Below are 15,376 nucleotides of genomic sequence, written 5' to 3' on the forward strand. Positions count from 1 at the left end.
TTATTCCTAAGATGATGTCTTGGCACAATGAGACAGAGGCTGTTTTATCTTAATTACTTGTGAAATGTCTTATCGAAGCCTGATACCGCGTTAAGTTGGTGTGGTGTGGGATGAGAAATCCAGTGTAATCACAGCTCTAAAGGAATCCAACAACATAGCTGGCAAAGCCTCTCCTTTAATGCCCAAAACCCAATTAGACTGGGCATCTCTCATCCTTATCCCTACTGCCCATTAGTCTGGAAATGTATTTAGCCCCAGAAGTACACACTGCCACGGATGTACAGGATTTTAGAAAGTTTTTAATATATAAATTATAGGCATATTGTAGTAGAAAAGCCAGATGCAAGAAAATCTTTTATATCGTTTATAATCATAAATGTTTTATGACATTAATCACTTAAGCTCTGGAACAAATTCCTATTTCAACCAATTAGGGCCAATTACTGACTCCGTTAAGTAATTACTCATGGACAGGATTTAATCCACCATCTAAGATTAGATCTTAACTCCTAATGACAAAGTACTTTTTAGGGTAGTATTACCATGTTTTATTTCTTAAACAAACCTTTTTTCTATTACCTTACAATTTAAGTACAGTATATACTTCCATCAAGCTCGACGAGAACACCGACAATGCTGAAAAGGACACCAGGAAGTGCTGTGGTTAAGGACTTGGACTTGTAGGAGAGTTTATAGGGTTTAAGATGAGAATTCAATAGGAAATGATACAGCAGATGGATAACGACTTCATCCCAGTGAGGAATATAAAAACAGATCTTTCTGTAACTTAATGTTTGAGGTTTAGTTGATCAATCATGACTTCTGGCAACAGCAGTCTCAACACATGCGCCTATGTTACCTTAACATGATGAGGTTGGGCCAGGGAGCTGCCACTTTGGTAGCCCAGAGGGAGCAGCTTTATGGGGGGTCAGCTCCACCCAACTGAAATGCGTAATTACATGGATCTGCCTGGTCCATAGCACTGACTGGAAGCGCAAATCACTTAATCCAATTAATTATTAAGAGGAGTTGTTATACAGGTGTAATTCCCTGGGAGATAAAAATCCTTTTAGGATAATGGCACAGAAAATCATAGTGAGAACTTTCATCTTCACATATAATGTTTACTGTCTTGATTTTCTTGTCTTTTCCTTCTGCTGTAAGCCCGTACTGCATTGGGAAAAAAAAGAAAAACCTGAATCTCATTTCAAATTATACATGAGAGTATTTGAAATTTTCACGGAAATGTAGGGAACTGTCCATCTGTTCAATAAGCAGTCTTGAATGTAATATGGTGGACCCAGTGGTCAATTATTTTCCCTTTGTGTTCTCCTGTCTCTAAGTGACATCTTTTAAGAGGAGAAGATTGCTACTGAAATAGTATATCGGGATATGAAATGCAAATAAGGTACTGAAATGTATGTAGAAATCAAATGGCTGAAGGAAATTGGAAGTGTTAGAAGATTGTACCCTGTAGGCTGCCCACTAGAAGGAATTCAAATGAAATGGCGCAGAAAGACTGTGTTATATTATTGGAAAAATTTCCTACTAGAAACAAGCCCAGACGTAACCTATATATTCTTAATTACAGCATACCATAAACAAATGGGTTGTTTTCAAAGGTTAATTTAAATTGTCTTTTTTTTTCCCTAACAAATGGGTGGCCTGGTTACTAATGCTTTATGGCTGCTTTCCCATCCACCGTTCACTAATTTTGCAAAGTTGCAATCAGGTTATTCAATATACCGCCTCCCCAAATGGAGGCTTTCTAAGCGTATAATTTACACCTTTCGTGTGGTAGACTCAAATGTAAATTTATGTAAATTTATTCTGGAACAGAAACAACTTCAAAACCTAAAACCTTAAACAATATAATAAGTGTAGAATATATTCTCCATCTATCCTCCGGAAGACAAAATGAATAGCTGGAGGAGAAACGCGATTCATTTCATGGAAGCTCCTGAGAGCGCTCCGTGGGCTCCTATAATGTTCTCCAATTTGTAAATGGACCAGATGTCTGAAAGGGAATCTGTTCGAATCTCCCGAGACAGAAACAGAGTGTGTTCACCAGACAGGTGATTTGTCCTCATTTGAGTTGCCGGTGGCATTAATAAAGAAGGACGGCTACTTCTCCTGGATGATCGTGCTTCACTCTTGATGAGATCCTACATATTTAGCCTAAGTGCTCACCACGTTTTGGCCAAACGCAGCTAGTCCTTGTAGGTCTCTGGTGTAACCAAGACAGAAAACACGGTTCAGCTGAGAAATGGCGGTTTTGTGTGTGGATCATTTGGAGCGGGGCCTTCGCTGTCTGGAGTGGCTCTTGTTTGAATTCAGATATTTATCTCCCCTGGCTGTCAGATGACACTGAGCTAAATCCAGTTATGAAATATACCACGGCAGATAGCTTTCCACTGTTTACTTAAGACAGAACCCAAAATTGTTACACGGCCAGCTATTCGAAATGGCGTTGTATCAACATTTTCTAAAGCAGTAAAACTCTCTGGTTGTTTGTATTAAAGGACTTGTTGCTACACTGCATGTTTGAGATTTCCACACTTTTTTTGTGTTTAAATTTCCAACAATTTTTTTCATGTTTTTTGTCGTTGAAGTTATTGTGGATGATTTCCCACTTGGGCTGCCTGCTTTGTTAAGCAAAATCTTGGTTGCCACCTCCCCTCCAGTTTTCGCAGATGTAAAATCAGGACCTTATGGCACGTATGGTGGTACAGCTGGCACCATTTCACCCGTTTCTAGCAACAGTCCAAGTGTGGTGGGTGAGGGGAAAGAATTTAGGTGCCTTTCAGCGGAATGTTGTGGGTTTTTTTACCCCAGTTCGGCCTTTTTATAACTCTCTTGATGCAGCAAAAGTGTATGGTGACGAGAGTTTTGTCCATGTTTTAAGTTATACAATCAGAACAGTGCAAATTGTTCCTTAATTTGTTTGTTGGAAATGGTGAACATCTTCTTAGTGGCCCTCATCACTCAGATCCCCTTCTGGTCTAGAAATCAGACAAGGCATTGAGTAAATAAAGGAGGACAGTACAGTTAAAGCACAGTTGCATGTAGGTAGCAGTAGATACCTTCCGTGGTCCCCAGACATGCATTTCAGGTTAATTGGTGACCCTAAATTCCCCGTAGTATGTGTATATGTGAGTGAATGGGTGTGTGAGTAGCTCCGTTGAAATGGGTTGGCATCCTGTCCGGGGTGTGCCGTACTTTGCCTTGCACCGGGTGTTTCTGGGACAGGCTCTGGAGCGCTGCTACACTGACTTGGACAAGCAGTTAAGGAATATGACTGAGTCGCTTGGTTATAAAGACACTTTGTCCACTGTCAGCAAAGAAGGCATCTAAATGCATATGCACCTGGCTGCCCAACAGTGCAGAGTGACAGGTCTGGGGCCATTTCCAGAGTCGTTCATCATAGGGGCGGAGTCTCACCACAGTGTGACAGGACTGATCCAGGCTCTGAATCATTCATTATAGGGGAGGAGCCTCACCATGGGCTGACAGGTCTGATCCCCATTCTGAGTCATTTATCATGGGGGTGGAGTTTCACAGCAGTGTGCCAGACCTGATTGCAACTTCTGAATCATTCATCATAAGGGCGGAGTCTCACACCAGCGTGATACGTCTGATTCTGACTTCTGAATCATCTGTCATAGGGGTGCAACTTGACCTTTGATTGACCAGCTTGACTCCAACACCTGAATCGTCCATCACTGAGGTGTGGTTTCACCACAGTATAAGAACCATGTTTCCAACTCCTGAATGTCTGTCAAAGTTGAAAAATTTCACCACTGAGCAGAGAGGCTTGATGCGTTTTGTGTGTTGCTGTGTGTTTATGTACGTTCCCTCTGTTGCGCATCAGTTACACATATGACTGATAGACATTTTGCCAAGGGCAAGGGGTAATGTTTAACCAAGTGATGGCACATGCAGACCAAATTCCCAGCTGATTTTATTAGGGGAAAATCCTTGCATTTGTGAAAATAAGAGACACATGTCCCCAATGCTGTCACTGTGTACCATACAATCAATTCCCTTGCCTCCTTAAGCCATTCCCAAATTCAATATTCAGTGACAGCTGTTGCATGTCAGTGCACGTCGTGGCCCAGTTCTACCGCCTCACAGCAGATCTCTATTCAATTACACACAGGATGCTTTTGTTCTCATATGAGTTGACTCCTTAAATTCAAACTGCTGCTTGAACCAAACTGCATGTTTCACAATTCACAAATGTGTAATTGTACTCTTACTCATATTTACTTTTGTAGGTCAAGAAAGCATCATTGGCGACTACCATAGGGCGCGAAGTAGCATAATGGTTAGTGCTTGCCTTGCAATCAAAGAACCTGGGATTTCATTCCTGTTTTTTACTGCAATATCCCTGGTCAAGGTCCTTACCGTGAATTGCTCAAATAAAATTACTCATCTGTTTCAATGAGTAAATAATTGCAGGTGGCTTAGAATACAAACCTAACATTACATCTCAAAATGAAGAAAAGCATAAGGTACATGAGTAAACGCTAATAACAATACTCATTCCCACACAATGAAAAATCCCTCATGGTATTTTTCACATTTCTTTGCTTTAAATAGGCAATTGACAGCTTTTGTAAATGACATGTTGCAGCTCATTTATGGCAACAACATGGCCTGAAGCACTTAGTCTTTGGCCTTGTTGCAAGGGGTGGAAGAAAGTTTCCATTTAGCCTGATTCATGTAGAGTGCCAGGCATCCCCTTCACCCCTTGAACACCCTTTGAACACTTTCCAGAAGATGCAAACCATTTTTAGGAATGAAATATTTCACCCTGAAAGCAGTGTAACGGGGTTCTATCAAAACCCAACAAAAGGAAGCTGCTGTGTAGCAAGAAGAACCACAGTATGTGTAAATGTTTGATCAATACCTGCTGAGAAACTGTGCAAGGAGTTTAGTATGGTTGTTTCTCCATGGAGGACAATCGCTGAGGGTCCCGGTGAGCATGCTAACAGTGACAGTGGTTAGAGGTGGTGGATACACCCAGATGGACTATAAGACAGCATTGTCACACCAGTTGATGATTCTGATAGACCCAGGCTGAACTCGTGTGCAGAAAAGAACCCTAGAGTTAGGATTCCAGGAGGCTGAGTTCTCAGAAAGCTGTGAACTTACTATGTCAAGACCCTTGGCAATACCAAGACATCCAAGAGTACATCCCCAGTGCAATTGCCATGAGCCCTGTACATTCCAGTACCAGTCAGGTATCTGTTGCTTGCTATGGAAGTATAAGGAAAGCTTTTAAGTCAGACCCTGCAATAATTCATTAATGGCTGCTAGATGCATTTCAGGTAGTAAGAATATACCACAGAAAAAGGTGTTTTTTTTTTTTTTTTTTCTCTCCCCATCTTCCACTTTGCACCTACATGAAATGTTTGTCAGGGCATGTACAGATATCTATTTATAGCAGTACCATAGAATGCTCCATAGAAAATATTGTTTGCACCATGTGGAAAGTCTGACTCTTATTTCAGGGAGATGCAGAAGATTAATGAAGTTCCTTCTAGAATGAAGGGAAGGGGGTTTCTGTGAAGTCCATTCAGGAGCCCATAAAAACAATTGAATTCTTTCATTCTTTATGAGAGCGTTTCAGGGCATTTAAACATTCCTAACATCCACCCTCTGGTGGCTAAGTATTTGTTTTTTTTTTTAATTATTTTTTTTTCTCCATTTGGGTGTTCCTGGTTTGTGTTGGATATATCCCTCTGGGATATACTTGTTTTCTGATGTTTTGTCTCACATGACAAGGGTTTCAAATGTTGGCACTTGTTGACTCTGTCCTGCAAAAAGAGAGGTATACAACAAAAGCAATAAAGGGTTTCTATTGGTTCAGAAATGGCCTGATATTATGGTGCACGCAACATAAAGCTGAAAACAGTGGAACAATTCAAACTCCAGTATAGGAAAGATTTAATGCATTTTTGAGAAATGTATTTGTCAGGATTGTATGTCCTGTGGGAATTGGAGATGCTGGCCCCCTGTGCTGCATGCTTGTTTTCTGGTGTGTCTGAACACAAATACCCGTGTACAGCCGGTGGCAGACAGGCCTGGAGGGACCGGTCTCCTCTCACTTGAGGAAAAAAAATATGGCTCAAAATCCATAATTAGGAATTAAAATTCCGTCCGTCTACCTGCGGTTCTTCGGGGGTTTTTCATTTAGCCTCCCACACCAGGCATTTCTGGCAGCGTCATACAGAGGATGACTAGCTCCTTTCACTAGAGGAACTGCAAGCTACTGCTTTCCGAAAGAATCAGCTTCTGCTCCTCAACCTGCTTTTTGTTCATAAACATGAACAGGAGCGAGTCCAAAGTAACCGGTGTCAGTCTCATCTGTGTGTGTAAGGGAAGTGCTTTAGGCCCGAGGGCTTTGTTGACGTCTTCGTTTCCTTTACAGTTTGGAACAGAGAAGAGTATGTTCTAAGGAATCGTTGGAAGAGATACATGCTCACTTCCATACAGTAGCCTACATTAAACACCCTCACATGGTGCTTCCATCTACTCCATGGAATCACATTCATTAGTCATGTTCTGCGATGTAAATGTGGAGCATTTTTTTAAGTCCTCTGTGAACGCTACATTCATATTCAAGTTTGCAGAGGTGCTTCCCAGGTACTGTTGGAAAATCGATTTCTAAAAATCATCCCAAAAAACACATTTGCGGTAACTAAGGCCCGTGACGACATGATAGCTGCAGGTTATCCATCAAAACTTAGCAGATGAATATTAATTAGAAAGCTGGGCCTTCTACCTGATGCAATTTCTCAAACTAGCCCTCTGACCGCGAAAGAGGTCTGTACATCAATCAAAGCACTAGTTCATTTAAGGAGCAGAGGAAAATTCTGAGAGTCCATTTTTTATCAACTAATTGCCAGGAGCAGCTCAGGACTCCGGGACCGTCAAGGAAAATATGTGGGGTTTTTCCATGAAGCACTGCCTGTGTTTCCTCCTCAGTAGTTGTACTAAATTACATGTTGTCCCTCTGATACTCAGGATCTAAACCCAACCATGGTTCTGCCATTATCTCTGTTACACTGATGCCCTGAGCCAGCCCAGAAACGGCCAAGGATTTTGCACGTGCTTTCGGAATCGCCCACATAGCGATGATTTCCAGTAGCGCCTGGGTCTGCTGGACTGGATTATCCCGGTGCTGTATGCCGTTTTGCCTCCTCATCCCTGCCGCAGACACATGTGGGTTTAAGGAGCTTTGGCCTTTTCAATTTTCAGCTCAATTACTCCTGCTGCATCACTGGAGGAGAAAGACCTTATCCGATCCATGGCTTATTGTCATTGAAGAGGCCGTGGTAACTGTCCCTCTTGCTCCTTGTCTTTCATGCCTTATTTTGTTGCTTACCAGACACTTATTTGAAGCTACTCTCATAGCATTTACAGGTTAAGTGTTTTACTCCAGGGTACAATAGTCTTACCCTGCATTAAGTCCTTGGGTACAGTTAGCATTCTAGTCACTCTGAAGGGTCTTGTGTTTTTTGGGCCCTTCCGGTTCAGGTGAGGGACTTCAGGAGGACCCCAAACCCTAATCCCCACTCTCCTTGATTACAATCATAGCTGTCATAGAAGAAACTTCCCGTTACTGATTTAACCCAAACTCCACCACCTCCCAGTGAGCCCAACCCCCTGCCTGACCCACAAAAGGGACAAACAGGCATGTAATGCTGGGGTTTCTTCTGGGTGACACAGGGGACAGGAATGTGGGGGGGATTGGGGCCCATTGGGGGGGCCCCCTGTCAGATTAGCACCATTAGCATGACTGTGGGAGCGGTGGCCCTGAACAATGGACGCCATTTATCCCCTTCCAGTCCGCACACCGTCGAAACCCCAACACAGCCCGCCGCTTCCCAGGACAGCCCCCACCGTGTCGACCTTGGATGGGCCCCCAGAGGACCACTCACTCCTGAGGAACTGCTTCCTGTTTCAGGCTAAGATATTGCATTCCTCGCAATACAAGCTCTGGTGCGGAGCACAAATTTACCATTCGGCAAGACTATCATCATCACATAATGACACGGAAGTCCGCCACAGAATCACGGGAATAGTTTTCTAATTATCATTTATCTCCATATCGGGAGTCTTAATCAGTCACAAGGTGCACAGCAAGAGTAAACTACAAAATCAACTTAAGTGCTAGTAAGTAGAGCCCAGTAGGGACATGCACAGCTGTTGGCATGAAACACACATCAATCAGACATCAGGCAGTCCCTGATATTACACAATTACAGCCCTGTGAGGACTCTTAAAGCCCCCTGGTGACTGAACCCACACCATCAAGGCAGACAACCTGAGGACAATGAATTGAATTACCATTCAGCATGATCTTACACACGTTGGTGGAGCAGTCCAAGAGAGCACAAACCTTTTCATTGAAGATCAACTGGAAAATGTGTACAAGGTTTTCTTGAGGTCTACTTAGGAAAAAAAATACCTTGAAGATTTTACAGGTTGTTTTTTCCTTTTTTTTTTTAGTCTTTAGAGGTAATTTTTGGAAGAGACCTTCAGGAAAGTTCTGACCAGTATTTGCTGTATAAATGTTGATTTTTGTCTGTGCTGTTTAGAATGGACTGTTTAAGCTAAAACTTCACATTCAATATTCAGTCCTTCCGAAGGAGGGAACCATGAACTTAGCCCCACAGAAGGTTAATTATTTTCCGTGTTATTGATCTGTTTATTCCACTAGAATTAAAAAGCTTAATGTACTGAAGGAATCTTGGCTTATTAGAATGCCTACTGCACCGCCAAGCTAAAAATTGTGTTGTTTTATGAGGTGGACAGTTCAAAGCTTGCTGTGAACTTATATTTTCTCTGTTCCTGGTGTGTGGATCTTCTATGTGCTGGAGGTATGCATCTCAAGAGGTGCTGGAGAGAGGACCTAGAACACATACGCAAAGCACAGTTAAATGGAGTGTGTCTGAAAGAGGGGTTGAACTCTAGATGGTGTGATTGTTGATATTTTTAATCATTAATTCGCTAATGTCTTTAACCAAGCAAAATATTACTTTTGGATATTATGCTACTCATAGTTATGTACTTTTTTATTAAGCAGGGAAATTTATTCCGGAGAAATTAACTTGCTCAAGGGTATTTCAGTAGGAGCAGGGTTTTGAACCAGGTTCCCTCGAATGAAACGTAATAGCTGTCACTGTTATATTACCCACTTCTTTACACAGATACCTACTGTTTTAATTACATATCTTCACAAGACCGTACCAGTCTTTATTCCATACACATACTGACATGTGCACACCAGAGTTCACAATACATGCGTACACACAAAACACAGGACCTTGCATTTATTTGCAGGATGTTCACTCACTTTGGAATTAATTCTTTAAACGCTTCCATGTTGTCAAGAGGGTTCTAATATTTAGGGGAGCACCAAGCTCCAGACCTGGCTTATCTGGAAGGCAGTGTGACAGCAGCCCCAAGACCACCCAAACATCTCCCTGTGCCCAGACCTCTGGGGCCTTCAGAATCCATTGCTGGTCTACCATTCAATGCCTGCAGCACAACCCTTCCCCCAAGTCCCCACCCGGCACTTTTGTTCTTCCGCTGCGTGCCTTTCAGTCATCGATCTTCTTCCCTCCGTTTCTGTCAAACTGGCTCCTCTTCTTGTCTCCCTTCAGAAAAACCAATTCCCTGAAAGCACCATCATCCCTCCAACATACCCCCAATCCCCCAAGTCTTTCGGAACCCCCAAGAAAAGTCCATCACAGACTTCCCGCTAATCCTCACCTGGACATCCTTAGAAAAAGGACAAGAATAATTACTTTTTAATACATTTCTTAGGGATTGTGGTGGCGCAGTGGGTTTGACTGGGTCCTGCTCTCTGGTGGGTCTGGGGTTCGAGTCCTGGTTGGGGTGCCTTGCGGTGGATGGGCATCCTGTCCTGGGTGTGTCCCCTCCCCCTCTGGCCTTATGCCCTGCGTTGCTGGGTAGGCTCTGGTTCCCTGCGACCCCATATGGGACAAGCAGTTCAGGAAGTGTGTATGTATGTATGTATAGGAATGCTTCAAAATTTGCATCTTACAGGTACCTACAAAAGTTTTAATGTTGTTCCAACTGGATAAAGTAATATGGGCAAACTGCTGAGGTAAATTCTGTGCAGACATAAATTATTTGTAATTAGTGAAGGCTGTTCACTAATCTAATTAAGTGAAGCCTCCTCCTTTCTCATGTGATTTACTTACCCTTTCTGCTATTTAAAGGGAAGCATTAAACACCATAAGTTTTCAAAAGATAAATAAGACAGAGGCTAGTTAAACATAATTATATGTTTGTCTGACTTTGCACCCCAAAATGATGGCCAATCAAGTTGTGTGTGTGTTTGCGTGTTTGCAATTAGTTGATGAAGGAGATAACTTAAAACATAGGTCAGGGAAAGGGTGGTGGTGGAGGAAGACACAAAATTAAGAACAGAAATCCAACAACCAGTACTGCTGTAGGACCTTGCTTGTATGGAATCCATATGACAGAGAAATTGCAGCATTGCATCCGATCTGCTCTCCTTTCTGTCTTGCGTACTGTTCTATGTTGCACAATGGTACCGGAAAAATGACATTTCGTTCCACTGTGTACAAGCTATACAGAGGAATGACAATAAAAACCCACTTGAACTTGAACTTTTTCTTGAGGGCAGGAGACTATCCTAGAACCTTCCTAACCCTCATGCAACTTGAGTGGCAGAAGCAGAATCTCATAGACCCAGCTCAACTGGAATATGTGGTGTGCTCAGTCACTTAAATCTTGTCTCTGGGGAAATATAAATTGTTGTGGTACGCATGTTCAAAGGTCATTTCATATATATATATATATATATATATATATATATTTTTTTTTTTGTCTACAAGCAATTATACTCAATTCAGAGGTGTCAGCTGGCATGGCGATCAGTGCTGTTGCCTTACATTTAAAATCCCCAGTTTGAAATCCAGCCTCCTGCCAAGTACCAGGGTTAGTACCTTGCTCAAGTACCCTCAAGGTAGTAACCTTGGATTGCTCCACTAGCCTGCAGTATGAAAGGGTAAATAACTGTACGTAGCTTGGTATACAATAACTTGCACTGTAAACTATTTTGGAGGAAATCATAACATAAATTACTATGTATTGTCTATAAGACACGTATCCTTTATTCTCCTTTATTTAGATGGCTTTTACTGTACTGGGAAAGCAGGTGGGAACTATTTCGTTGTAACCATTAAGTTTCAGTTACGAGTCCCCAGTTGGCGGTAATTACATTGGTTCATTGTGTAGCTAACACTTTTATCCTTTTCAACCTGCCTTTGTACAAAAAAATATTTTGTAATAGCTGTATTTTTCTATTTATTGGTTTAAATGTATTATACTGCCTTTTGACCATACACTTTACGGCACATGTTTTTTTATTATTATTTTTTATATGATATATCAAGAAACTTTTTGTTCCACAATCAGTTTTCAACTGTCGACAACATTTTCCTGTGAAGTCTGGCATCATGAGCTCAGGCTTAAACACAGCACCAGCAGGAAGAGAGAAAATCTCGTCATCCTCGGAGTTATTTATATTTTATTTGCGAAAACGACTGACTGAGATCTGAGGTGTAGCTGTGAAAATATTCAGTGAGAGGAAGCAGCAGAAGAGAGGAGGCAGTGATGGTGATGGTATAACCGGCAGGACCCTCCCTGTAGACCTGAGGCCTGTGGCCAATCCCTAATTTACAGGCGTTTTCCAAGGAACATAGCACTGTGTCCTGAGGTCCTTCCACAGCCCACCCCTGGCATTTAGCCCCCGTGCAACAGACAGCAGGAATCTTGATAACAGGCAAGAAGATGCAGTGGTGAATTTGCAGGACTAGGAGAATACCAGCAGTCATTTAGTAGATTTTTCCACAGCAGATAAGTTTGGATTTTTTTTTTCTGCAAAGATTGGTTTTATTGTTGATCTCAGGTTTTAATTCTTCAGGTCTCTACTTATGTCTTTGGATTTATGTAAATCGGAAAATACATATGTTCATACCAGCTGGCAGATTTCATTTTGCAAATTGTCAGACCGTGTCAGTTTTATGCAATTGGTTAAAAACTCATCTCAAGGTGTTTCTGAAAACGGAAGAGGAAGGGGTGTGTCCCTTCAGATTACAAAATTACTTTTCTTCCTGTGTGGTATCCATACTGTCACTTGTTGTATTCCACGGTGATAACTAAAGTTGTATCATAAAGGCAGCCCAGTCAAAGACTCAGGAGGTTGTACCTCTCAGCAAAATTCTTAGCCTTGATTTCTTGAGGGAATATCCAGCTGTATGAAGAAGTGTGAAAGTGGAAAGATACCTTTAATTCCATGTCATTGCAAATGTGAGTTTCAACTAGAAACAAGGATGACCCCCAGAAGTAACACCTGGAGAAGCTTCCCGGCTCCTCAACTACAGGTGAGGCGTGTAGTTGTAGTTGTAGATACACTCCTCCCCTGTCTATTTCAGGTTTGCAGATGCATTCTATGCAGGTCAGTATGCTAACCCCCTCATGGAGGAGGTGGGGTTGACTTCTGGCTTGGGGGTGACCATAGTGCACTTTGTGGTAACAGTTGGACTCGGAATTTTCACATCCGGAAAAGCAGCCTTGAGATTCTCAGCCGTCCTGCAGTAGCATTTCCAGTTCATAGGCCCTGTAGTTTTTAGACATTAAAGGGTCATCTGGAGTGAAGCCAGAGGCCAAGCAGAGCATTTCCATTGTGTGGTGGTCCCAGGGGTCATGCTAAATGACACCACCCCTGGCGAGACCCCCACAGCCTTCATCGGATCAGCTAATGGAAGCCACAAGCCTGATCACATTATCACATTATTTATTTATTTGTTTTGTTTCTACCCAGGAGAGACACTCCGTCGTGCATATTCATCCATTTATACAGCTGGACATTTCACTGAAGGAATTTACTCGAGGAATCACTTTCCTAAAGAACACAATAGCTGATCTTTGGCCACCACTCCAGGTCCTTACCCACTACACCACCACCTATATTGGTACAATGTAGATGTGTGTTCCTGGGCCATAAAAGGAGTGGCCATAAAATCATTTCAGGAGGAAAAACAACCAGTGACTTGCTACCCAACTAGGAAATCTTGACGTCCAGCAAGAATGCCAACTTGTTCCTCTGTATTGCTGTTCATGTTTTTGTGACATTTTGTGCAGGTATTTACTTTTATGAAAGCAATCAAAATCCTGCAATGTGAAGTGTGACTTTGTGTGGTTTACCCCCGGGAAAGTGCTAATTTGAGAAGCAGCTAAGAAAAGCTTGCAAGCATCCAGAGCTTAAGATAACTGGAAAAGAACAGTGTACTTAAAATCCTCTGCTCTGAGTTGGCCCCATATTGCTTCTGTTTGCATCATTGTCTTCAGATTTATATAGTATATGCTAACTTTTCGGTCTAAAGCAGATAATCGGAACTGGCCTCTACCTTTTCACATGATTGTTAAAGTGCCTTTTGGTCACAGATTGTCACATGAACAATTTAAAAGCTTGACTTTTTGTCTCTGTGTAGTTTTATTTTAAGCAGATTGATCATTCACTTATTTACACAGCTGAAAACATCTTTTTGGTTTAATGTTACCTGAAAAGGACAATAATGCTCTCTAACAAACAGCCTGGCTCACTGCACAAAAAGAGACGAAATCAGGGTATCTGGATTGAACTAGGCTTTATTCTTCACCTCTTAGACTAGTCAAGTTCTTGGGGAGAAGGGGAATCAGAACAGCAGAGATTTAAACTGCTGAACTTGTGCTCTGGTAATTTTCTCTCTCTATCCAGGTGAAAACCCTTCTTACTGTCACACATGGGTTTAAATAGGGTAGTCATGGCAGCAAGGTGTTTAATTGTATGTGTTAGGTGGCAGTATGGTAAACTGTGTGTGTGTGTGTGTGTGTGTGTGAGAGAGAAATAGAGAGAGAGATGTCTCATATCTCAACCTTCTCAACTCCATTTGGTTTGCCTCAGTTTGTTACCCTTCCATTCGGGCTTCATGGGGCCCACTTCCATACAGTTACCAACTTGTGGACAAGATTCATCACTTGAACACGACCTACACCATTGCCCATCTAGCCATCAGTATCTTTATGACTGGCAAGACATCTGATGCATCTCAGGTCTGTCCCAAAGTCAAAGAGATGGTCCAGACTCACAGCAAACCCAGCAAGGTGTATGATGAAGTGGAGCAAGGTACACTATCTGGGCTTTCTGGTGGGTGGAGACCAGGTTCAACTCGAAGTAAACAAGACAGCCACTATTTCAGCTTGCCCCCCTACCCTACATGCAAGTAACATCCTTCTCGAAATAGCATGGTAACCAGCATTTTAAGCAAGTATACTAGGTCCTTGTGTGTGAGTGTGTGTACCTGCACACGTGTGATGCTCCATATATATGATGGTGTTACACTTTATTATGTGTTCTGTGTATGTTTTTTTCTATATACGTGAGACTTAAACCAATACAATTCAAGGTTCCCCCATATAACTTGATTTAGTACCAATGCCAGTCAAGTTCTTTGGACCATACCTAATGAAAGTAAAATGGTTATTTGTCCTTTATATATTTAGATCTTAAGATATTTAGTCCACTGTACTTAAACTGAATAACTTCAGGCAAAATTCCCAGCTGCATAAGTGGGTGAGATTTTTGACTTGTAATGTAAGTAATTAGCTTTAGGTAAGAGCTCGAGCTAAATAATAAATGATTGTCATTTTTTTAATTATTCAATGAAGAAAAAACATTTCTTTGTGTCCTTTTTTTCTGAGACAGGTTAAAGCCTTTTTTACATCCTTCCTTTTTTTGCAGAGGACAGACAGTGATTTCTGATTTATCTTCCGTCACTCCCTAACTAATCGAATGGCCGCCAGTGAATATGTGAGAAAGTCCTTGTTTGTAATCCAACAAGAAAAGTTGCAATAGCCGCTCCTCTAGGATTTTTTTTCCCCCTAGAGTTATCAGGTTAGTCTCTTCAAATCTTTCTTGACAATATGAACTTTCTCCCAGTCCCTAAGTGTATTCACAAACATCCAGCTGAATCAAAGCTAAACTTTTAATTATGTGATTACAGCAGAGTTTGAGTAAGTTTGATTGAATGGGATTGATCGTTCTCATTAATTTAGATTTCATTTTACCCTAAATCATTAGACCCTAATCATTAAGGGAGGGTTATGTAGTGCGACGGATTTTAACAACTGATTGATTGAGAGGTCCCTTATTTGTTTGTCCGTTCATTAACGGAGATTGCAGTGAACTGAGAGCGATATATTACAGCTAACATCTAATTGAATGATTGTGATTAATCAATGTCGTGTGCCGCATCTGATTTATTTA

The 15,376-nt window shown here is 41.7% G+C and overlaps 1 protein-coding gene across 2 annotated transcripts in view; it reads left to right on the forward strand.

Annotated features, from left to right (window-relative positions):
• The window catches only part of cntfr (ciliary neurotrophic factor receptor), a 137,790-nt gene that overhangs the window by 94,292 nt on the left and 28,122 nt on the right, over positions 1-15,376 (forward strand). The window lies entirely within an intron of this gene.

The sequence above is a fragment of the Scleropages formosus genome, chromosome 6, assembly GCF_900964775.1.
Source record: "Scleropages formosus chromosome 6, fSclFor1.1, whole genome shotgun sequence".
Classification (NCBI taxonomy): Eukaryota; Metazoa; Chordata; class Actinopteri; order Osteoglossiformes; family Osteoglossidae; genus Scleropages; species Scleropages formosus.